The sequence below is a fragment of the Dicentrarchus labrax genome, unplaced genomic scaffold (assembly GCF_905237075.1).
Source record: "Dicentrarchus labrax unplaced genomic scaffold, dlabrax2021, whole genome shotgun sequence".
NCBI lineage: Eukaryota > Metazoa > Chordata > Actinopteri > Moronidae > Dicentrarchus > Dicentrarchus labrax.
The window spans coordinates 1,699,327-1,723,086 of record NW_026136712.1 but is presented as its reverse complement, the minus strand read 5'-3'; the positions used below and the strand labels follow the sequence as shown (position 1 = coordinate 1,723,086).

The 23,760-nt window shown below is 41.8% G+C and overlaps 3 long non-coding RNA genes across 4 annotated transcripts; 2 read left to right on the top strand and 1 right to left on the bottom strand.

The window, feature by feature from the left end:
* The first annotated feature begins 665 nt into the window (after positions 1-665).
* LOC127372926 (uncharacterized) lies at positions 666-23,506 on the top strand. 2 transcript variants are annotated; one of them, XR_007886749.1, is made up of 7 exons: positions 666-716; positions 4,230-5,841; positions 14,265-14,341; positions 17,020-17,406; positions 18,559-19,017; positions 20,176-20,652; positions 23,305-23,506. It is a non-coding gene; the product is annotated as an uncharacterized LOC127372926 (long non-coding RNA). The 2 variants fall into 2 exon arrangements; XR_007886750.1 differs by lacking the exons at positions 18,559-19,017; positions 23,305-23,506 and having other exon boundaries at positions 20,176-20,755.
* LOC127372927 (uncharacterized) lies at positions 6,680-19,679 on the bottom strand. The gene is made up of 5 exons (XR_007886751.1): positions 19,246-19,679; positions 17,087-17,616; positions 12,335-12,574; positions 8,811-9,169; positions 6,680-7,087 (listed from the first exon to the last, which is right to left on the bottom strand). It is a non-coding gene; the product is annotated as an uncharacterized LOC127372927 (long non-coding RNA).
* Positions 7,230-14,089, top strand: LOC127372929 (uncharacterized). Its single transcript, XR_007886753.1, has 3 exons — positions 7,230-7,685; positions 8,884-9,342; positions 13,822-14,089. It is a non-coding gene; the product is annotated as an uncharacterized LOC127372929 (long non-coding RNA).
* Positions 23,507-23,760: the final 254 nt, after the last annotated feature.

The following is a 23,760-nucleotide window of genomic DNA, read 5'->3' as shown; positions in this document are numbered from 1 at the left end:
TTTCGCCAATCGGTTTTCCGATAAATCGCCAAAAACCGGTCCAAAAAATGAATGGGTGTGTATTGCGAGAACCTCCAACTGAAAAAAACTGCCAGAGTGCGTGATGTCATCGCTAGAGTGTGGGGAGAGAGAAAAATTTGTCGAAAAAAAAAATTTGTAAACTGCTGTCATGGCCACAAATTTCACTCTACCGAAATAATTTATAGATAGAAACGTAGATAAATCCGTTGGGGTCGCAGTGATACTACTGCTGAAGCTGTCAGACAAATAGTTCTGGCGGGAGACGCACTGATGCGCCAGCAACGCCCTCTCACGGCCCCATCTACTCCCATATTAAAAAGGAGAGGAGGATTCTTGAAACACGCTCGTTGAACCTTTTCTCTCTCAATCTCCCCAGGTCACATTTTTTTACTTTAACCACTGAAACTCGGCACTGCTATAGTCAACAAGATGACGACGCTCACGGTCTTTTCGGTTTTCATTTCGGTCGTTCCTGGCCATGCTTTTGAGGGGATTCATTTTAAATGTTTCTGTCTCTCTGAGGAGTTAGAGACAGAGAGAGAGCGTGCGCAGCTGCTGTGGGCTCCCCTGATTGCCATGACAACTAAAGCCTGCTCACACACACACACACACACACACACACACACATAGCTAGCTACAGAGAATGACAAGACATTAATAAGCTAGGTAGCTACCTAGCTAAAGATAATTAGCAGGTGGCTAACAAGCAAACAATTTAAAGCTGAATGATTTTAATATTAACACAAAATAAGAACAATACACCTTAAATATTTTACCCTACTATGAGCTGTTCCTTAATTTACATTAGCACTCCTTCAGGAGCATAATACAATTAAACACATTAACCAGAGCTAGCACTTAGCTAGCGATTAGCGCTTAGCTAGCGATTAGCATGTAGCTAGCGATTAGTAGTTAGCTAGCGATTAGCACGTCGCTAGCGATTAGCGGTTAGCTAGCGATTAGCACGTAGCTAAGCGCTAGCTTTGGTTTATGTGTTTATGTGTGCTAGCTCTAGCTAGCTAGCTAAAGAGAATGACATGATATTAATATGCTAGCACTAGCTAAGGAGGATGACAGGTTATCAGTATGCTATAGGGAGGATTACATGGCATTAATAAAAGGTCATTAGCGCACAGCTAGCGATTAGCGGTTAGCACGTAGACATGGTATTAACATATGGGCCAGAGCAAGGCACAATCAAAATTGCTTTAGGAATTTTCTAGTTAAACTTATTATTCTTCCGTACGTTTTTTCGGCGCGCTACTCCTCCCGCAGCTTTTGTCGCACATACACAAAAAAGGTATCAAAACGTGCGGCTCGGCCGGGAATCGAGTGCTATGACTTTTCTAAGAATTCCGCCAAACGGTTTGCCGGTAAATCGCCGAAAACCGGTCCAAAAAATGAATGGGTGTGTATTGCGAGAACCTCCAACTGAAAAAAACCGCCAGAGTGCGTGACATCATCGCTAGAGTGTGGGGAGAGAGAAAAATTTGTCGAAAAATAAATTTGTAAACTGCTGTCACGGCCACAAATTTCACTCTACAGAAATAATTTATAGATAGAAACGTAGGTAAATTCGTTGGGGTCGCAGTGATACTACTGCTGAAGCTGTCAGACAAATAGTTTTGGCGGAAGACGCACTGATGCGCCAGCAACTCCCTCTCACGGCCCCATCTACTCCCATATTAAAATGGAGAGGAGGAATCTTGAAAAACGCTCGTTGAACCTCTTCTCTCTCAATCTCCCCAGGTCACATTTTTTAACTTTAGCCACTGAAACTCGGCAGTGCTATAGTCAACAAGATGACAACGCCCACGGTGTTTTCGGTTTTCATTTCGGTCATTTCTGGCCATGCTTTTGAGGGGATTCATTTTAAATGTTTTCTGTCTCTCTGAGGAGTTAGAGACAGAGAGAGAGCGTGCGCAGCTGCTGTGGGCTCCCCTGATTGCCATGACAACCAAAGCCTGCTCACACACACACACACACACACACACACACACAAGCTAGCTACAGAGAATGACAAGACATTAATAAGCTAGCGCTAGCTAGCTAAAGATAATTAGCAAGCGGCTAACAAACAAACAATTTAAAGCTGAATGATTTTAATATTAACACAAAATAAGAACAATACACCTTAAATATTTTACCCTACTATGAGCTGTTCCTTAATTTACATTAGCACTCCTTCAGGAGCATAATACAATTAAACACATTAACCACAGCTAGCACTTAGCTAGCGATTAGCGGTTAGCTAGCGATTAGCATGTAGCTAGCGATTAGCGGTTAGCTAGCGATTAGCGGTTAGCTAGCGATTAGCACGTAGCTAAGCGCTAGCTTTGGTTTATGTGTTTATGTGTGCTAGCTCTAGCTAGCTAACTAAAGAGAATGACATGATATTAATATGCTAGCGCTAGCTAAGGAGGATGACAGGTTATCAATATGCTATAGGGAGGATTACATGGCATTAATAATCTAGCGCTAGCTAAAGATAATTAGCAGGCGGCTAACAAGCAAACAATTTAAGGCTGAATGATTTTAATATTAACACAAAATAAGAACAATACACCTTAAATATTTTACCCTACTATGAGCTGTTCCTTCATTTACATTAGCACTCCTTCAGGAGCATTATACAATTAAACACATTAACCAAAGCTAGCACTTAGCTAGCGATTAGCGATTAGCATGTAGCTAGCGATTAGCGCTTAGCTAGCGATTAGCGCTTAGCTAGCGCTTAGCACGTAGCTAAGCGCTACCTTTGGTTAATGTGTTTATGTGTGCTAGCTCTAGCTAAAGAGAATTACATGGTATTAATATGCTAGCGCTAGCGTGCTAGAGAGCAAGACATGGCTAGACATGGTATTAACATATGGGCCAGAGCAAGGCACAATCAAAATTGCTTTAGGAATTTTCTAGTTATTATTATTCTTCCGTACGTTTTTCGGCGCGCTACTCCTCCCGGAGCTTTTGTCGCACGTACACAAGAAAGGTATCAAAACGTGCGGCTCGGCCGGGAATCGAGTGCTATGACTTTTCTAAGAATTTCGCCAAACGGTTTGCCGATAAATCGCCAAAAACCGGTCCAAAAAATGAATGGGTGTGTATTGCGAGAACCTCCAACCGAAAAAAACTGCCAGAGTGCGTGACATCATCGCTAGAGTGTGGGGAGAGAGAAAAATTTGTCGAAAAAAAAATTTGTAAACTGCTGTCATGGCCACAAATTTCACTCTACAGAAATAATTTATAGATAGAAATGTAGGTAAATCCGTTGGGGTCGCAGTGATACTACTGCTGAAGCTGTCAGACAAATAGTTTTGGCGGTAGACGCACTGATGCGCCAGCAACTCCCTCTCACGGCCCCATCTACTCCCATGTTAATTTTAGAGGAGCAATCATGAAACACGCTCGTTGAACCTCTTCTCTCTCAATCTGTCCAGGTCACATTTTTTAACTTTAACCACTGAAACTTGGCAGTGCTATAGTCAACAAGATGACGACGCCCACGGTGTTTTCGGTTTTCATTTCGGTCGTTCCTGGCCATGCTTTTGAGGGGATTCGTTTTAATTGTTTTCTGTCTCTCTGAGGAGTTAGAGACAGAGAGAGTGCGCGCAGCTGCTGTGGGCTCCCCTGATTGCCATGACAACCAAAGCCTGCTCACACACACACACACACACACACACAGCTAGCTACAGAGAATGACAAGGCATTAATAAGCTAGCGCTAGCTGGCTAGCTAAAGATTATTAGCAGGTGGCTAACAAGCAAACAATTTAAAGCTGAATGATTTTAATATTAACACAAAATAAGTTCAATACACCTTACATATTTTACCCTACTATGAGCTGTTCCTTAATTTACATTAGCACTCCTTCAGGAGCATAATACAATTAAACACATTAACCAAAGCTAGCACTCAGCTAGCGATTAGCGTTTAGCTAGCGATTAGCATGTAGCTAGCGGTTAGCGGTTAGCTAGCGATTAGCACGTAGCTAGCGTTTAGCGGTTAGCTAGCGATTAGCACATAGCTAAGCACTAGCTTTGGTTTATGTGTTTATATGTGCTAGCTTTAGCTAGCTAGCTAAAGAGAATGACATGATATTAATATGCTAGCGCTAGCTAAGGAGGATGACAGGTTATCAATATGCTATAGGGAGGATTACGTGGCATTAATAAGCTAGCACTAGCTGGCTAGCTAAAGATAATTAGAAGGTGGCTAACAAGCAAACAATTTAAAGCTGAATGATTTTAATATTAACACAAAATAAGTTCAATACACCTTAAATATTTTACCCTACTATGAGCTGTTCCTTAATTTACATTAGCACTCCTTCAGGAGCATAATACAATTAAACACATTAACCAAAGCTAGCACTTAGCTAGCGATTAGCGGTTAGCACTTAGCTAGCGATTAGCGCAGAGCTAGCCATTAGCGCAGAGCTAGCCATTAGCGCAGAGCTATGGTAGCACGTAGACATGGTATTAACATATGGGCCAGAGCAAGGCACAATCAAAATTGCTTTAGGAATTTTCTAGTTATTGTGCCTTGCATAAGCAAGCACAATACTATTATTCCCCATACTTATTATAATATTTTATTCTTCCGTACGCTTTTTCGGCGCGCTTCTTCTCCCAGAGCTTTGATCGCACGTACACAAAAAAGGTATCAAAACGTGCGGCTCGGCCGGGAATCGAGTGCTATGACTTTTCTAAGAATTTCGCCAAACGGTTCGCCGGTAAATCGCCAAAAACCGGTCCAAAAAATGAATGGGTGTGTATTGCGAGAACCTCCAACCGAAAAAAACTGCCAGAGTGCGTGACATCATCGCTAGAGTGTGGGGAGAGAGAAAAATTTGTCGAAAAATAAATTTGTAAACTGCTGTCATGGCCACAAATTTCACTGTACAGAAATAATTTATAGATAGAAACGTAGGTAAATTCGTTGGGGTCGCAGTGATACTACTGCTGAAGCTGTCAGACAAATAGTTTTGGCGGGAGACGCACTGATGCGCCAGCAACTCCCTCTCATGGCCCCATCTACTCCCATGTTAAAATGGAGAGGAGGATTCTTGAAAAACGCTCGTTGAACCTCTTCTCTCTCAATCTCCCCAGGTCACATTTTTTAACTTTAACCACTGAAACTCGGCAGCGCTATAGTCAACAAGATGACGACGCTCACGGTCTTTTCGGTTTTCATTTCGGTCGTTCCTGGCCATGCTTTTGAGGGGATTCATTTTAAATGTTTTCTGTCTCTCTGAGGAGTTAGAGACAGAGAGAGAGCGTGCGCAGCTGCTGTGGGCTCCCCTGATTGCCATGACAACCAAAGCCTGCTCACACACACACACACACACACACAGCTAGCTACAGAGAATGACAAGACATTAATAAGCTAGCGCTAGCTGGCTAGCTAAAGATAATTAGCAGGTGGCTAACAAGCAAACAATTTAAAGCTGAATGATTTTAATATTAACACAAAATAAGAACAATACACCTTAAATATTTTACCCTACTATGAGCTGTTCCTTAATTTACATTAGCACTCCTTCAGGAGCATAATACAATTAAACACATTAACCAAAGCTAGCACTTAGCTAGCGATTAGCGCTTAGCTAGCGATTAGCATGTAGCTAGCGATTAGCGCTTAGCTAGCGATTAGCATGTAGCTAGCGATTAGCGGTTAGCTAGCGATTAGCGGTTAGCTAGCGATTAGCACGTAGCTAAGCGCTAGCTTTGGTTTATGTGTTTATGTGTGCTAGCTCTAGCTAGCTAACTAAAGAGAATGACATGATATTAATATGCTAGCGCTAGCTAAGGAGGATGACAGGTTATCAATATGCTATAGGGAGGATTACATGGCATTAATAATCTAGCACTAGCTGGCTAGCTCAAGATAATTAGCAGGCGGCTAACAAGCAAACAATTTAAAGCTGAATGTTTTTAATATTAACACAAAATAAGTTTAATACACCTTAAATATTTTACCCTACTATGAGCTGTTCCTTCATTTACATTAGCACTCCTTCAGGAGCATTATACAATTAAACACATTAACCAAAGCTAGCACTTAGCTAGCGATTAGCGATTAGCACGTAGCTAGCGATTAGCGCTTAGCTAGCGCTTAGCACGTAGCTAAGCGCTACCTTTGGTTAATGTGTTAATGTGTGCTAGCTCTAGCTAAAGAGAATTACATGGTATTAATATGCTAGCGCTAGCGTGCTAGAGAGCAAGACATGGCTAGACATGGTATTAACATATGGGCCAGAGCAAGGCACAATCAAAATTGCTTTAGGAATTTTCTAGTTATAATATTTTATTCTTCCGTACGCTTTTTCGGCGCGCTTCTTCTCCCAGAGCTTTGATCGCACGTACACAAAAAAGGTATCAAAACGTGCGGCTCGGCCGGGAATCGAGTGCTATGACTTTTCTAAGAATTTCGCCAAACGGTTTGCCGATAAATCGCCAAAAACCGGTCCAAAAAATGAATGGGTGTGTATTGCGAGAACCTCCAACTGAAAAAAACTGCCAGAGTGCGTGACATCATCGCTAGAGTGTGGGGAGAGAGAAAAATTTGTCGAAAAATAAATTTGTAAACTGCTGTCATGGCCACAAATTTCACTCTACAGAAATAATTTATAGATAGAAACGTAGGTAAATTAGTTGGGGTCGCAGTGATACTACTGCTGAAGCTGTCAGACAAATAGTTTTGGCGGGAGACGCACTGATGCGCCAGCAACGCCCTCTCACGGCCCCATCTACTCCCATGTTAAAATGGAGAGGAGGATTCTTGAAAAACGCTCGTTGAACCTCTTCTCTCTCAATCTCCCCAGGTCACATTTTTTAACTTTAACCACTGAAACTCGGCAGTGCTATAGTCAACAAGATGACGACGCTCACGGTGTTTTCGGTTTTCATTTCGGTCGTTCCTGTCCATGCTTTTGAGGGGATTCATTTTAAATGTTTTCTGTCTCTCTGAGGAGTTAGAGACAGAGAGAGAGCGCGCGCAGCTGCTGTGGGCTCCCCTGATTGCCATGACAACCAAAGCCTGCTCACACACACACACACACACACAGCTAGCTACAGAGAATGACAAGACATTAATAAGCTAGCGCTAGCTGGATAGCTAAAGATAATTAGCAGGTGGCTAACAAACAAACAATTTAAAGCTGAATGATTTTAATATTAACACAAAATAAGTTCAATACACCTCAAATATTTTACCCTACTATGAGCTGTTCCTTAATTTACATTAGCACTCCTTCAGGAGCATAATACAATTAAACACATTAACCAAAGCTAGCACTTAGCTAGCTATTAGCGCACGGCTAGCGATTGGCGCTAAGCTAGCGATTAGCGCACAGCTAGCGATTAGCGCACAGCTAGCCATTAGCGGTTAGCTAGCGATTAGCGCTTAGCTAGCGATTAGCGGTTAGCAAGCGATTCGCACGTAGCTAGCAATTAGGTCTTAGCTAGCGATTAGCACATAGCTAAGTGCTACCTTTGGTTAATGTGTTTATGTGTGCTAGCTCTAGCTAGCTAGCTAAAGAGAATGACATGATATTAATATGCTAGTGCTAGCTAAGGAGGATGACCGGTTATCAATATGCTATAGGGAGGATTACATGGCATTAATAATCTAGCGCTAGCTGGCTAGCTAAAGATAATTAGAAGGTGGCTAACAAACAAACAATTTAAAGCTGAATCATTTTAATATTAACACAAAATAAGAACAATACACCTTAAATATTTTACCCTACTCTGAGCTGTTCCTTAATTTACATTAGCACTCCTTCAGGAGCATAATACAATTAAACACATTAACCAAAGCTAGCACTTAGCTAGCGATTAGCGGTTAGCACTTAGCTAGCGATTAGCGCACAGCTAGCGATTAGCGGTTAAATAGCGGTTAGCACGTAGACATGGTATTAACATATGGGCCAGAGCAAGGCACAATCAAAATTGCTTTAGGAATTTTCTAGTTATTGTGCCTTGCATAAGCAAGCACAATACTATTATTCCCCATACTTATTATAATATTTTATTCTTCCGTACGCTTTTTCGGCGCGCTTCTTCTCCCAGAGCTTTGATCGCACGTACACAAAAAAGGTATCAGAACGTGCGGCTCGTTGAGGACATTAGTGCTATGACTTTTCTAAGAATTTCGCCAAACGGTTCGCCGATAAATCGGCAAAAACCGGTCCAAAAAATGAATGGGTGTGTATTGCGAGAACCTCCAACTGAAAAAAACTGCCAGAGTGCGTGACATCATCGCTAGAGTGTGGGGAGAGAGAAAAATTTGTCGAAAAATAAATTTGTAAACTGCTGTCATGGCCACAAATTTCACTCTACAGAAATAATTTATAGATAGAAACGTAGGTAAATCCGTTGGGGTCGCAGTGATACCACTGCTGAAGCTGTCAGACAAATAGTTTTGGCGGGAGACGCACTGATGCGCCAGCAACGCCCTCTCACGGCCCCATCTACTCCCATGTTAATTTTAGAGGACAAATCTTGAAACACGCTCGTTGAACCTCTTCTCTCTCAATCTGTCCAGGTCACATTTTTTAACTTTAACCACTGAAACTCGGCAGAGCTATAGTCAACAAGATGACAACGCCCACGGTCTTTTCGGTTTTCATTTCGGTCGTTCCTGGCCATGGGTTCGAGGGGATTCATTTTAATTGTTTCTGTCTCTCTGAGGAGTTAGAGACAGAGAGAGAGCGCGCGCAGCTGCTGTGGGCTCCCCTGATTGCCATGACAACCAAAGCCTGCTCTCACACACACACACACACACACACACAGCTAGCTACAGAGAATGACAAGACATTAATAAGCTAGCGCTAGCTGGCTAGCTAAAGATAATTAGCAGGTGGCTAACAAGCAAACAATTTAAAGCTGAATGATTTTAATATTAACACAAAATAAGTTCAATACATCTTAAATATTTTACCCTACTATGAGCTGTTCCTTAATTTACATTAGCACTCCTTCAGGAGAATAATACAATTAAACACATTAACCAAAGCTAGCACTCAGCTAGCGATTAGCGCTTAGCTAGCGATTAGCATGTAGCTAGCGATTAGCGGTTAGCTAGCGATTAGCATGTAACTAGCGATTAGCACGTAGCTAGCGATTAGCACGTAGCTAAGCACTAGCTTTGGTTTATGTGTTTATATGTGCTAGCTTTAGCTAGCTAGCTAAAGACAATGACATGATATTAATATGCTAGCGCTAGCTAAGGAGGATGACAGGTTATCAATATGCTATAGGGAGGATTACATGGCATTAATAAGCTAGCGCTAGCTGGCTAGCTAAAGATAATTAGCAGGTGGCCATCAAACAAACAATTTAAAGCTGAATGATTTTAATATTAACACAAAATAAGTTCAATACATCTTAAATATTTTACCCTACTATGAGCTGTTCCTTAATTTACATTAGCACTCCTTCAGGAGCATAATACAATTAAACACATTAACCAAAGCTAGCACTTAGCTAGCGATTAGCGGTTAGCACTTAGCTAGCGATTAGCGCACAGCTAGCGATTAGCGGTTAGCACGTAGACATGGTATTAACATATGGGCCAGAGCAAGGCACAATCAAAATTGCTTTAGGAATTTTCTAGTTATAATATTTTATTCTTCCGTACGTTTTTCGGCGCGCTTCTTCTCCCGGAGCTTTTGTCGCACGTACACAAAAAAGGTATCAAAACGTGCGGCTCGGCCGGGAATCGAGTGCTATGACTTTTCTAAGAATTTCGCCAATCGGTTTTCCGATAAATCGCCAAAAACCGGTCCAAAAAATGAATGGGTGTGTATTGCGAGAACCTCCAACTGAAAAAAACTGCCAGAGTGCGTGATGTCATCGCTAGAGTGTGGGGAGAGAGAAAAATTTGTCGAAAAAAAAATTTGTAAACTGCTGTCATGGCCACAAATTTCACTCTACCGAAATAATTTATAGATAGAAACGTAGGTAAATCCGTTGGGGTCGCAGTGATACTACTGCTGAAGCTGTCAGACAAATAGTTCTGGCGGGAGACGCACTGATGCGCCAGCAACGCCCTCTCACGGCCCCATCTACTCCCATATTAAAAAGGAGAGGAGGATTCTTGAAACACGCTCGTTGAACCTCTTCTCTCTCAATCTCCCCAGGTCACATTTTTTTACTTTAACCACTGAAACTCGGCACTGCTATAGTCAACAAGATGACGACGCTCACGGTCTTTTCGGTTTTCATTTCGGTCGTTCCTGGCCATGCTTTTGAGGGGATTCATTTTAAATGTTTTTGTCTCTCTGAGGAGTTAGAGACAGAGAGCGAGCGTGCGCAGCTGCTGTGGGCTCCCCTGATTGCCATGACAACTAAAGCCTGCCACACACACACACACACACACACACACACACACACACACACACAGCTAGCTACAGAGAATGACAAGACATTAATAAGCTAGGTAGCTACCTAGCTAAAGATAATTAGCAGGCGGCTGACAAGCAAACAATTTAAAGCTGAATGATTTTAATATTAACACAAAATAAGTTCAATACACCTTAAATATTTTACCCTACTATGAGCTGTTCCTTAATTTACATTAGCACTCCTTTGGGAGCATAATACAATTAAACACATTAACCAAAGCTAGCACTTAGCTAGCGATTAGCACTTAGCTAGCGATTAGCATGTAGCTAGCGATTAGCATGTAGCTAGCGATTAGCACGTAGCTAAGCGCTACCTTTGGTTAATGTGTTTATGTGTGCTAGCTCTAGCTAGCTAGCTAAAGAGAATGACATGATATTAATATGCTAGCGCTAGCTAAGGAGGATGACAGGTTATCAATATGCTATAGGGAGGATTACATGGCATTAATAATCTAGCGCTAGCTGGCTAGCTAAAGATAATTAGAAGGGGGCTAACAAACAAACAATTTAAAGCTGAATGATTTTAATATTAACACAAAATAAGAACAATACACCTTAAATATTTTACCCTACTATGAGCTGTTCCTTAATTTACATTAGCACTCCTTCAGGAGCAAAATACAATTAAACACATTAACCAAAGCTAGCACTTAGCTAGCAATTAGCGATTAGCACTTAGCTAGCGATTAGCGCACAGCTAGCGATTAGCGGTTAGCACGTAGACATGGTATTAACATATGGGCCAGAGCAAGGCACAATCAAAATTGCTTTAGGAATTTTCTAGTTATTATTATTCTTCCGTACGTTTTTCGGCGCGCTTCTTCTCCCGCAGCTTTTGTCGCACATACACAAAAAAGGTATCAAAACGTGCGGCTCGGCCGGGAATCGAGTGCTATGACTTTTCTAAGAATTTCGCCAAACGGTTCGCCGATAAATCGCCAAAAACCGGTCCAAAAAATGAATGGGTGTGTATTGCGAGAACCTCCAACTGAAAAAAACTGCCAGAGTGCGTGACATCATCGCTAGAGTGTGGGGAGAGAGAAAAATTTGTCGAAAAATAAATTTGTAAACTGCTGTCATGGCCACAAATTTCACTCTACAGAAATAATTTATAGATAGAAACGTAGGTAAATTCGTTGGGGTCGCAGTGATACTACTGCTGAAGCTGTCAGACAAATAGTTTTGGCGGGAGACGCACTGATGCGCCAGCAACGCCCTCTCACGGCCCCATCTACTCCCATGTTAATTTTAGATGACAAATCTTGAAAGACGCTCGTTGAACCTCTTCTCTCTCAATCTCCCCAGGTCACATTTTTTAACTTAAACCACTAAAACTTGGCAGCGCTATAGTCAACAAGATGACGACGCCCACGGTGTTTTCGGTTTTCATTTCGGTCGTTCCTGGCCATGCTTTTGAGGGGATTCGTTTTAATTGTTTTCTGTCTCTCTGAGGAGTTAGAGACAGAGAGAGTGCGCGCGCAGCTGCTGTGGGCTCCCCTGATTGCCATGACAACCAAAGCCTGCTCACACACACACACACACACACACACACACACACACACACACACAGCTAGCTACAGAGAATGACAAGACATTAATAAGCTAGCGCTAGCTGGCTAGCTAAAGATAATTAGCAGGCGGCTAAATAGCAAACAATTTAAAGCTGAATGATTTTAATATTAACACAAAATAAGAACAATACACCTTAAATATTTTACCCTACTCTGAGCTGTTCCTTAATTTACTTTAGCACTCCTTCAGGAGCATAATACAATTAAACACATTAACCAAAGCTAGCACTTAGCTAGCGATTAGCGCTTAGCTAGCGATTAGCATGTAGCTAGCGATTAGCATGTAGCTAGCGATTAGCGGTTAGCTAGCGATTAGCACGTAGCTAAGCGCTACCTTTGGTTTATGTGTTTATGTGTGCTAGCTCTAGCTAGCTAGCTAAAGAGAATGACATGATATTAATATGCTAGCGCTAGCTAAGGAGGATGACAGGTTATCAATATGCTGAAGGCAGGATTACATGGCATTAATAATCTAGCGCTAGCTGGCTAGCTAAAGATAATTAGAAGGTGGCTAACAAGCAAACAATTTAAAGCTGAATGATTTTAATATTAACACAAAATAAGTTCAATACACCTTAAATATTTTACCCTACTATGAGCTGTTCCTTATTTTACATTAGCACTCCTTCAGGAGCATAATACAATTAAACACATTAACCAAAGCTAGCACTTAGCTAGCAATTAGCGGTTAGCACTAAGCTAGCGATTAGCGGTTAGCACTAAGCTAGCGATTAGCGCACAGCTAGCGATTAGCGGTTAGCACGTAGACATGGTATTAACATATGGGCCAGAGCAAGGCACAATCAAAATTGCTTTAGGAATTTTCTAGTTATTATTATTGTGCCTTGCATAAGCAAGCACAATACTACTATCCCTCATACTTATTATTGTGCCTTGCAAAGCAAGCACAATACTACTATCCCTCGGGCTTATTATTGTGCCTTGCATAAGCAAGCACAATACTATTATTCCTCGGGCTTAATATTATTATTCTTCTTCCGTACGTTTTTCGGCGCGCTTCTTCTCCCGCAGCTTTTGTCGCACATACACAAAAAAGGTATCAAAACGTGCGGCTCGGCCGGGAATCGAGTGCTATGACTTTTCTAAGAATTCCGCCAAACGGTTTGCCGATAAATCGCCAAAAACCGGTCCAAAAAATGAATGGGTGTGTATTGCGAGAACCTCCAACTGAAAAAAACCGCCAGAGTGCGTGACATCATCGCTAGAGTGTGGGGAGAGAGAAAAATTTGTCGAAAAATAAATTTGTAAACTGCTGTCATTGCCACAAATTTTACTCTACCGAAATAATTTATAGATAGAAACGTAGGTAAATTCGTTGGGGTCGCAGTGATACTACTGCTGAAGCTGTCAGACAAATAGTTTTGGCGGGAGACGCACTGATGCGCCAGCAACGCCCTCTCACGGCCCCATCTACTCCCATGTTAATTTTAGAGGAGCAATCTTCAAAAACGCTTGTTGAACCTCTTCTCTCTCAATCTCCCCAGGTCACATTTTTTAACTTTTGCCACTAAAACTCGGCAGTGCTATAGTCAACAAGATGACGACGCTCACGGTCTTTTCGGTTTTCACTTCGGTCGTTCCTGGCCATGGGTTCGAGGGGATTAATTTTAATTGTTTTCTGTCTCTCTGAGGAGTTGGAGACAGAGAGAGAGCGCGCGCGCGCAGCTGCTGTGGGCTCCCCTGATTGCCATGACAACCAAAGCCTGCTCACACACACACACACACACACAGAGCTAGCTACAGAGAATGACAAGACATTAATAAGCTAGCGCTAGCTGGCTAGCTAAAGATAATTAGAAGGTGGCTAACAAGCAAACAATTTAAAGCTGAATGATTTTAATATTAACACAAAATAAGAACAATACACCTTAAATATTTTACCCTACTATGAGCTGTTCCTTAATTTACATTAGCACTCCTTCAGGAGCATAATACAATTAAACACATTAACCAAAGCTAGCACTTAGCTAGCGATTAGCGGTTAGCACTTAGCTAGCGATTAGCGCTTAGCTAGCGATTAGAATGTATCTAGCGATTAGCGGTTAGCTAGCGATTAGCGGTTAGCTAGCCATTAGCATGTATGTAGCGATTAGCAGATAGCTAGCGATTAGCGGTTAGCTGGCGATTAGCACGTAGCTAAGCGCTAGCTTTGGTTTATGTGTTTATGTGTGCTAGCTCTAGCTAGCTAGCTAAAGAGAATGACATGATATTAATATGCTAGCGCTAGCTAAGGAGGATGACAGGTTATCAATATGCTATAGGGAGGATTACATGGCATTAATAATCTAGCGCTAGCTGGCTAGCTAAAGATAATTAGCAGGTGGCTAACAAACAAACAATTTAAAGCTGAATGATTTTAATATTAACACAAAATAAGAACAATACACCTTAAATATTTTACCCTACTATGAGCTGTTCCTTAATTTACATTAGCACTCCTTCAGGAGCATAATACAATTAAACACATTAACCAAAGCTAGCACTTAGCTAGCGATTAGCGGTTAGCACTCAGCTAGCGATTAGCGCACAGCTAGCGATTAGCGGTTAGCACGTAGACATGGTATTAACATATGGGCCAGAGCAAGGCACAATCAAAATTGCTTTAGGAATTTTCTAGTTATTGTGCCTTGCAAAGCAAGCACAATACTACTATCCCTCGGGCTTATTATAATATTTTATTCTTCCGTACGTTTTTCGGCGCGCTTCTTCTCCCGGAGCTTTTGTCGCACGTACACAAAAAAGGTATCAAAACGTGCGGCTCGGCCGGGAATCGAGTGCTATGACTTTTCTAAGAATTTCGCCAAACGGTTCGCCGGTAAATCGCCAAAAACCGGTCCAAAAAATGAATGGGTGTGTATTGCGAGAACCTCCAACTGAAAAAAACTGCCAGAGTGCGTGACATCATCGCTAGAGTGTGGGGAGAGAGAAAAATTTGTCGAAAAATAAATTTGTAAACTGCTGTCATGGCCACAAATTTCACTCTACAGAAATAATTTATAGATAGAAACGTAGGTAAATTCGTTGGGGTCGCAGTGATACCACTGCTGAAGCTGTCAGACAAATAGTTTTGGCGGGAAACGCACTGATGCGCCAGCAACACCCTCTCACGGCCCCATCTACTCCCATGTTAATTTTAGAGGAGGAATGTTTAAAGGAGCTCGTTGAACCTCTTCTCTCTCAATCTGTCCAGGTCACATTTTTTAACTTTAACCACTGAAACTCGGCAGCGCTATAGTCAACAAGATGACGACGCTCACGGTCTTTTCGGATTTCATTTCGGTCGTTCCTGGCCATGCTTTTGAGGGGATTCATTTTAAATGTTTTCTGTCTCTCTGAGGAGTTAGAGACAGAGAGAGAGCGTGCGCAGCTGCTGTGGGCTCCCCTGATTGCCATGACAACCAAAGCCTGCTCTCACACACACACACACACACACACACACACACACACACACACAGCTAGCTACAGAGAATGACAAGACATTAATAAGCTAGTGCTAGCTGGCTAGCTAAAGATAATTAGCAGGCGGCTAACAAACAAACAATTTAAAGCTGAATGATTTTAATATTAACACAAAATAAGTTCAATACTTCTTAAATATTTTACCCTACTATGAGCTGTTCCTTAATTTACATTAGCACTCCTTCAGGAGCATAATACAATTAAACACATTAACCAAAGCTAGCACTTAGCTAGCGATTAGCGCTTAGCTAGCGATTAGCATGTAGCTAGCGATTAGCAGTTAGCTAGCGATTAGCACGTAGCTAGCGATTAGCGGTTAGCTAGCGATTAGCACGTAGCTAAGCGCTAGCTTTGGTTTATGTGTTTATGTGGGCTAGCTCTAGCTAGCTTGCTAAAGAGAATGACATGATATTAATATGCTAGTGCTAGCTAAGGAGGATGACAGGTTATCAATATGCTATAGGGAGGATTACATGGCATTAATAAGAGGTAATTAGCGCACTGCTAGCGAATAGCGGTTAGCACGTAGACATGGTATTAACATATGGGCCAGAGCAAGGCACAATCAAAATTGCTTTAGGAATTTTCTAGTTATTGTGCCTTGCATAAGCAAGCACAATACTACTATCCCTCGTGCTTATTATTGTGCCTTGCATAAGCAAGCACAATACTACTCTTCCTCGTGCTTATTATTATTAAACTTATTATTATTCTTCCGTACGTTTTTCGGCGCGCTTCTTCTCCCAGAGCTTTTGTCGCACATACACAAAAAAGGTATCAAAACGTGCGGCTCGATGAGGACATTAGTGCTATGACTTTTCTAAGAATTTCGCCAAACGGTTCGCCGATAAATCGCCAAAAACCGGTCCAAAAAATGAATGGGTGTGTATTGCGAGAACCTCCAACTGAAAAAAACCGCCAGAGTGCGTGACATCATCGCTAGAGTGTGGGGAGAGAGAAAAATTTGTCGAAAAATAAATTTGTAAACTGCTGTCATGGCCACAAATTTCACTCTACAGAAATAATTTATAGATAGAAACGTAGGTAAATCCGTTGGGGTCGCAGTGATACCACTGCTGAAGCTGTCAGACAAATAGTTTTGGCGGGAAACGCACTGATGCGCCAGCAACACCCTCTCACGGCCCCATCTACTCCCATGTTAAAATGGAGAGGAGGATTCTTGAAAAACGCTCGTTGAACCTCTTCTCTCTCAATCTCCCCAGGTCACATTTTTCAACTTTAACCACTGAAACTCGGCAGTGCTATAGTCAACAAGATGACGACGCTCACGGTCTTTTCGGTTTTCATTTCGGTCGTTCCTGGCCATGCTTTTTAGGGGATTCATTTTAAATGTTTCTGTCTCTCTGAGGAGTTAGAGACAGAGAGAGAGCACGCGCAGCTGCTGTGGGCTCCCCTGATTGCCATGACAACCAAAGCCTGCTCACACACACACACACACACACACACACACAGCTAGCTACAGAGAATGACAAGACATTAATAATCTAGCGCTAGCTGGCTAGTAAAGATAATTAGCAGGTGGCTAACAAGCAAACAATTTAAAGCTGAATGATTTTAATATTAACACAAAATAAGAACAATACACCTTAAATATTTTACCCTACTATGAGCTGTTCCTTAATTTACATTAGCACTCCTTCAGGAGCATAACACAATTAAACACATTAACCAAAGCTAGCACTTAGCTAGCGATTAGCGGTTAGCTAGCGATTAGCACGTAGCTAAGCGCTACCTTTGGTTAATGTGTTTATGTGTGCTAGCTCTAGCTAGCTAGCTAAAGAGAATGACATGATATTAATATGCTAGCGCTAGCTAAGGAGGATGACAGGTTATCAATATGCTATAGGGAGGATTACATGGCATTAATAAGCTAGCGCTAGCTGGCTAGCTAAAGATAATTAGCAGGTGGCTAACAAGCAAACAATTTAAAGCTGAATGATTTTAATATTAACACAAAATAAGTTCAATACACCTTAAATATTTTACCCTACTATGAGCTGTTCCTTAATTTACATTAGCACTCCTTCAGGAGCAAAATACAATTAAACACATTAACCAAAGCTAGCACTTAGCTAGCGATTAGCGGTTAGCACTTAGCTAGCGATTAGCGCAGAGCTAGCCATTAGCGCAGAGCTATGGTAGCACGTAGACATGGTATTAACATATGGGCCAGAGCAAGGCACAATCAAAATTGCTTTAGGAATTTTCTAGTTATTATTATTATTCTTCCGTACGTTTTTCGGCGCGCTACTCCTCCCGGAGCTTTTGTCGCACGTACACAAGAAAGGTATCAAAACGTGCGGCTCGGCCGGGAATCGAGTGCTATGACTTTTCTAAGAATTTCGCCAAACGGTTCGCCGGTAAATCGCCAAAAACCGGTCCAAAAAATGAATGGGTGTGTATTGCGAGAACCTCCAACTGAAAAAAACTGCCAGAGTGCGTGACATCATCGCTAGAGTGTGGGGAGAGAGAAAAATTTGTCGAAAAATAAATTTGTAAACTGCTGTCATGGCCACAAATTTCACTCTACAGAAATAATTTATAGATAGAAACGTAGGTAAATTCGTTGGGGTCGCAGTGATACCACTGCTGAAGCTGTCAGACAAATAGTTTTGGCGGGAAACGCACTGATGCGCCAGCAACGCCCTCTCACGGCCCCATCTACTCCCATGTTAAAATGTAGAGGAGGAAACTTGAAAGACGCTCGTTGAACCTCTTCTCTCTCAATCTCCCCAGGTCACATTTTTTAACTTTAACCACTGAAACTCGGCAGAGCTATAGTCAACAAGATGACGACGCTCACGGTCTTTTCGGTTTTTATTTCGGTCGTTCCTGGCCATGGGTTTGAGGGGATTCAATTTAAATGTTTCTGTCTCTCTGAGGAGTTAGAGACAGAGAGAGAGCGCGCGCAGCTGCTGTGGGCTCCCCTGATTGCCATGACAACCAAAGCCTGCTCACACACACACACACACACACACACACACACACAGCTAGCTACAGAGAATGACAAGACATTAATAAGCTAGCGCTAGCTGGCTAGCTAAAGATAATTAGCAGGTGGCTAACAAACAAACAATTTAAAGCTGAATGATTTTAATATTAACACAAAATAAGAACAATACACCTTAAATATTTTACCCTACTATGAGCTGTTCCTTAATTTACATTAGCACTCCTTCAGGAGCATAATACAATTAAACACATTAACCACAGCTAGCACTTAGCTAGCGATTAGCATGTAGCTAGCGATTAGCGCTTAGCTAGCGATTAGCATGTAGCTAGCGATTAGCGGTTAGCTAGCGATTAGCGGTTAGCTAGCGATTAGGACGTAGCTAAGCGCTAGCTTTGGTTTATGTGTTTATGTGTGCTAGCTCTAGCTAGCTAACTAAAGAGAATGACATGATATTAATATGCTAGCGCTAGCTAAGGAGGATGACAGGTTATCAATATGCTATAGGGAGGATTACATGGCATTAATAATCTAGCGCTAGCTGGCTAGCTAAAGATAATTAGCAGGTGGCTAACAAGCAAACAATTTAAAGCTGAATGATTTTAATATTAACACAAAATAAGAACAATACACCTTAAATATTTTACCCTACTATGAGCTGTTCCTTCATTTACATTAGCACTCCTTCAGAAGCATAATACAATTAAACACATTGACCAAAGTTAGCACTTAGCTAGCGATTAGCGGTTAGCACTTAGCTAGCGATTAGCGCAGAGCTAGCGATTAGCGCAGACCTAGCGGTTAGCACGTAGACATGGTATTAACATATGGGCCAGAGCAAGGCACAATCAAAATTGCTTTAGGAATTTTCTAGTTATAATATTTTATTCTTCCGTACGTTTTTCGGCGCGCTTCTTCTCCCGCAGCTTTTGTCGCACATACACAAAAAAGGTATCAAAACGTGCGGCTCGGCCGGGAATCGAGTGCTATGACTTTTCTAAGAATTTCGCCAAACGGTTTTCCGGTAAATCGCCAAAAACCGGTCCAAAAAATGAATGGGTGTGTATTGCGAGAACCTCCAACCGAAAAAAACTGCCAGAGTGCGTGACATCATCGCTAGAGTGTGGGGAGAGAGAAAAATTTGTCGAAAAATAAATTTGTAAACTGCTGTCATGGCCACAAATTTCACTGTACAGAAATAATTTATAGATAGAAACGTAGGTAAATTCGTTGGGGTCGCAGTGATACTACTGCTGAAGCTGTCAGACAAATAGTTTTGGCGGGAGACGCACTGATGCGCCAGCAACTCCCTCTCATGGCCCCATCTACTCCCATGTTAAAATGGAGAGGAGGATTCTTGAAAAACGCTCGTTGAACCTCTTCTCTCTCAATCTCCCCAGGTCACATTTTTTAACTTTAACCACTGAAACTCGGCAGCGCTATAGTCAACAAGATGACGACGCTCACGGTCTTTTCGGTTTTCATTTCGGTCGTTCCTGGCCATGCTTTTGAGGGGATTCATTTTAAATGTTTTCTGTCTCTCTGAGGAGTTAGAGACAGAGAGAGAGCGTGCGCAGCTGCTGTGGGCTCCCCTGATTGCCATGACAACCAAAGCCTGCTCACACACACACACACACACACACACACACACACACACACACACACACACAGCTAGCTACAGAGAATGACAAGACATTAATAAGCTAGCTAAAGATAATTAGCAGGTGGCTAACAAACAAACAATTTAAAGCTGAATGATTTTAATATTAACACAAAATAAGAACAATACACCTTAAATATTTTACCCTACTATGAGCTGTTCCTTAATTTACATTAGCACTCCTTCAGGAGCATAATACAATTAAACACATTAACCACAGCTAGCACTTAGCTAGCGATTAGCGCTTAGCTAGCGATTAGCATGTAGCTAGCGATTAGCGCTTAGCTAGCGATTAGCATGTAGCTAGCGATTAGCGGTTAGCTAGCGATTAGCGGTTAGCTAGCGATTAGCACGTAGCTAAGCACTAGCTTTGGTTTATGTGTTTATGTGTGCTAGCTCTAGCTAGCTAACTAAAGAGAATGACATGATATTAATATGCTAGCGCTAGCTAAGGAGGATGACAGGTTATCAATATGCTATAGGGAGGATTACATGGCATTAATAATCTAGCGCTAGCTGGCTAGCTAAAGATAATTAGCAGGTGGCTAACAAGCAAACAATTTAAGGCTGAATGATTTTAATATTAACACAAAATAAGTTTAATACACCTTAAATATTTTACCCTACTATGAGCTGTTCCTTCATTTACATTAGCACTCCTTCAGGAGCATTATACAATTAAACACATTAACCAAAGCTAGCACTTAGCTAGCGATTAGCGATTAGCACGTAGCTAGCGATTAGCGCTTAGCTAGCGATTAGCGCTTAGCTAGCGCTTAGCACGTAGCTAAGCGCTACCTTTGGTTAATGTGTTTATGTGTGCTAGCTCTAGCTAAAGAGAATTACATGGTATTAATATGCTAGCGCTAGCGTGCTAGAGAGCAAGACATGGCTAGACATGGTATTAACATATGGGCCAGAGCAAGGCACAATCAAAATTGCTTTAGGAATTTTCTAGTTATATTTTATTCTTCCGTACGTTTTTCGGCGCGCTACTCCTCCCGCAGCTTTTGTCGCACATACACAAAAAAGGTATCAAAACGTGCGGCTCGGCCGGGAATCGAGTGCTATGACTTTTCTAAGAATTTCGCCAAACGGTTTGCCGATAAATCGCCAAAAACCGGTCCAAAAAATGAATGGGTGTGTATTGCGAGAACCTCCAACCGAAAAAAACTGCCAGAGTGCGTGACATCATCGCTAGAGTGTGGGGAGAGAGAAAAATTTGTCGAAAAATAAATTTGTAAACTGCTGTCATGGCCACAAATTTCACTCTACAGAAATAATTTATAGATAGAAACGTAGGTAAATCCGTTGGGGTCGCAGTGATACTACTGCTGAAGCTGTCAGACAAATAGTTTTGGCGGGAAACGCACTGATGCGCCAGCAACGCCCTCTCACGGCCCCATCTACTCCCATATTAAAAAGGAGAGGAGGATTCTTGAAACACGCTCGTTGAACCTCTTCTCTCTCAATCTCCCCAGGTCACATTTTTTAACTTTAACCACTGAAACTCGGCAGCGCTATAGTCAACAAGATGACGACGCTCACGGTCTTTTCGGTTTTCATTTCGGTCGTTCCTGGCCATGCTTTTGAGGGGATACATTTTAAATGTTTCTGTCTCTCTGAGGAGTTAGAGACAGAGAGTGAGCGTGCGCAGCTGCTGTGGGCTCCCCTGATTGCCATGACAACCAAAGCCTGCTCACACACACACACACACACACACACACACAGCTAGCTACAGAGAATGACAAGACATTAATAAGCTAGCGCTAGCTGGCTAGCTAAGGATAATTAGCAGGTGGCTAACAAGCAAACAATTTAAAGTTGAATGATTTTAATATTTACGTAAAATAAGAATACACCTTAAATATTTTACCCTACTATGAGCTGTTCCTTAATTTACATTAGCACTCCTTCAGGAGCATAATACAATTAAACACATTAACCAAAGCTAGCACTTAGCTAGCGATTAGCGCTTAGCTAGCGATTAGCATGTAGCTAGCGATTAGCATGTAGCTAGCGATTAGTAGTTAGCTAGCGATTAGCACGTCGCTAGCGATTAGCGGTTAGCTAGCGATTAGCACGTAGCTAAGCGCTAGCTTTGGTTTATGTGTTTATGTGTGCTAGCTCTAGCTAGCTAGCTAAAGAGAATGACATGATATTAATATGCTAGCACTAGCTAAGGAGGATGACAGGTTATCAGTATGCTATAGGGAGGATTACATGGCATTAATAAAAGGTCATTAGCGCACAGCTAGCGATTAGCGGTTAGCACGTAGACATGGTATTAACATATGGGCCAGAGCAAGGCACAATCAAAATTGCTTTAGGAATTTTCTAGTTAAACTTATTATTATTCTTCCGTACGTTTTTCGGCGCGCTTCTTCTCCCAGAGCTTTTGTCGCACATACACAAAAAAGGTATCAAAACGTGCGGCTCGATGAGGACATTAGTGCTATGACTTTTCTAAGAATTTCGCCAAACGGTTTGCCGGTAAATCGCCAAAAACCGGTCCAAAAAATGAATGGGTGTGTATTGCGAGAACCTCCAACTGAAAAAAACTGCCAGAGTGCGTGACATCATCGCTAGAGTGTGGGGAGAGAGAAAAATTTGTCGAAAAATAAATTTGTAAACTGCTGTCATGGCCACAAATTTCACTCTACAGAAATAATTTATAGATAGAAACGTAGGTAAATTCGTTGGGGTCGCAGTGATACCACTGCTGAAGCTGTCAGACAAATAGTTTTGGCGGGAGACGCACTGATGCGCCAGCAACGCCCTCTCACGGCCCCATCTACTCCCATGTTAATTTTAGAGGAGGAATCTTGAAAGACGCTCGTTGAACCTCTTCTCTCTCAATCTCCCCAGGTCACATTTTTTAACTTTAGCCACTGAAACTCGGCAGTGCTATAGTCAACAAGATGACGACGCTCACGGTCTTTTCGGTTTTCATTTCGGTCGTTCCTGGCCATGGGTTCGAGGGGATTCATTTTAAATGTTTCTGTCTCTCTGAGGAGTTAGAGACAGAGAGAGAGCGTGCGCAGCTGCTGTGGGCTCCCCTGATTGCCATGACAACCAAAGCCTGCTCACACACACACACACACACACACACACACACACACAGAGCTAGCTACAGAGAATGACAAGGCATTAATAATCTAGCGCTAGCTGGCTAGCTAAAGATAATTAGCAGGTGGCTAACAAACAAACAATTTAAAGCTGAATGATTTTAATATTAACACAAAATAAGTTCAATACACCTTAAATATTTTACCCTACTATCAGCTGTTCCTTAATTTACATTAGCACTCCTTCAGGAGCATAATACAATTAAACACATTAACCAAAGCTAGCACTTAGCTATCGATTAGCGCTTAGCTAGCGATTAGCACGTAGCTAAGCGCTAGCTTTGGTTAATTTATTTATGTGTGCTAGCTCTAGCTAGCTAGCTAAAGAGAATCAGTAGGTAGAAGAAAGTATTAGAAGGCTAGCTAATTAATTTAAATGTTTTGCTTGCTAGAGAGGATAAGCTACTAATGTTCTAGCACTCGTTAGCTAGAGAGGAGAAACGATTACTGTGCTAATTAAACGTCACAAGAGACACTGAAATTCTTATTTAGCCATCTATTTCAACTTGTTACACCTGACA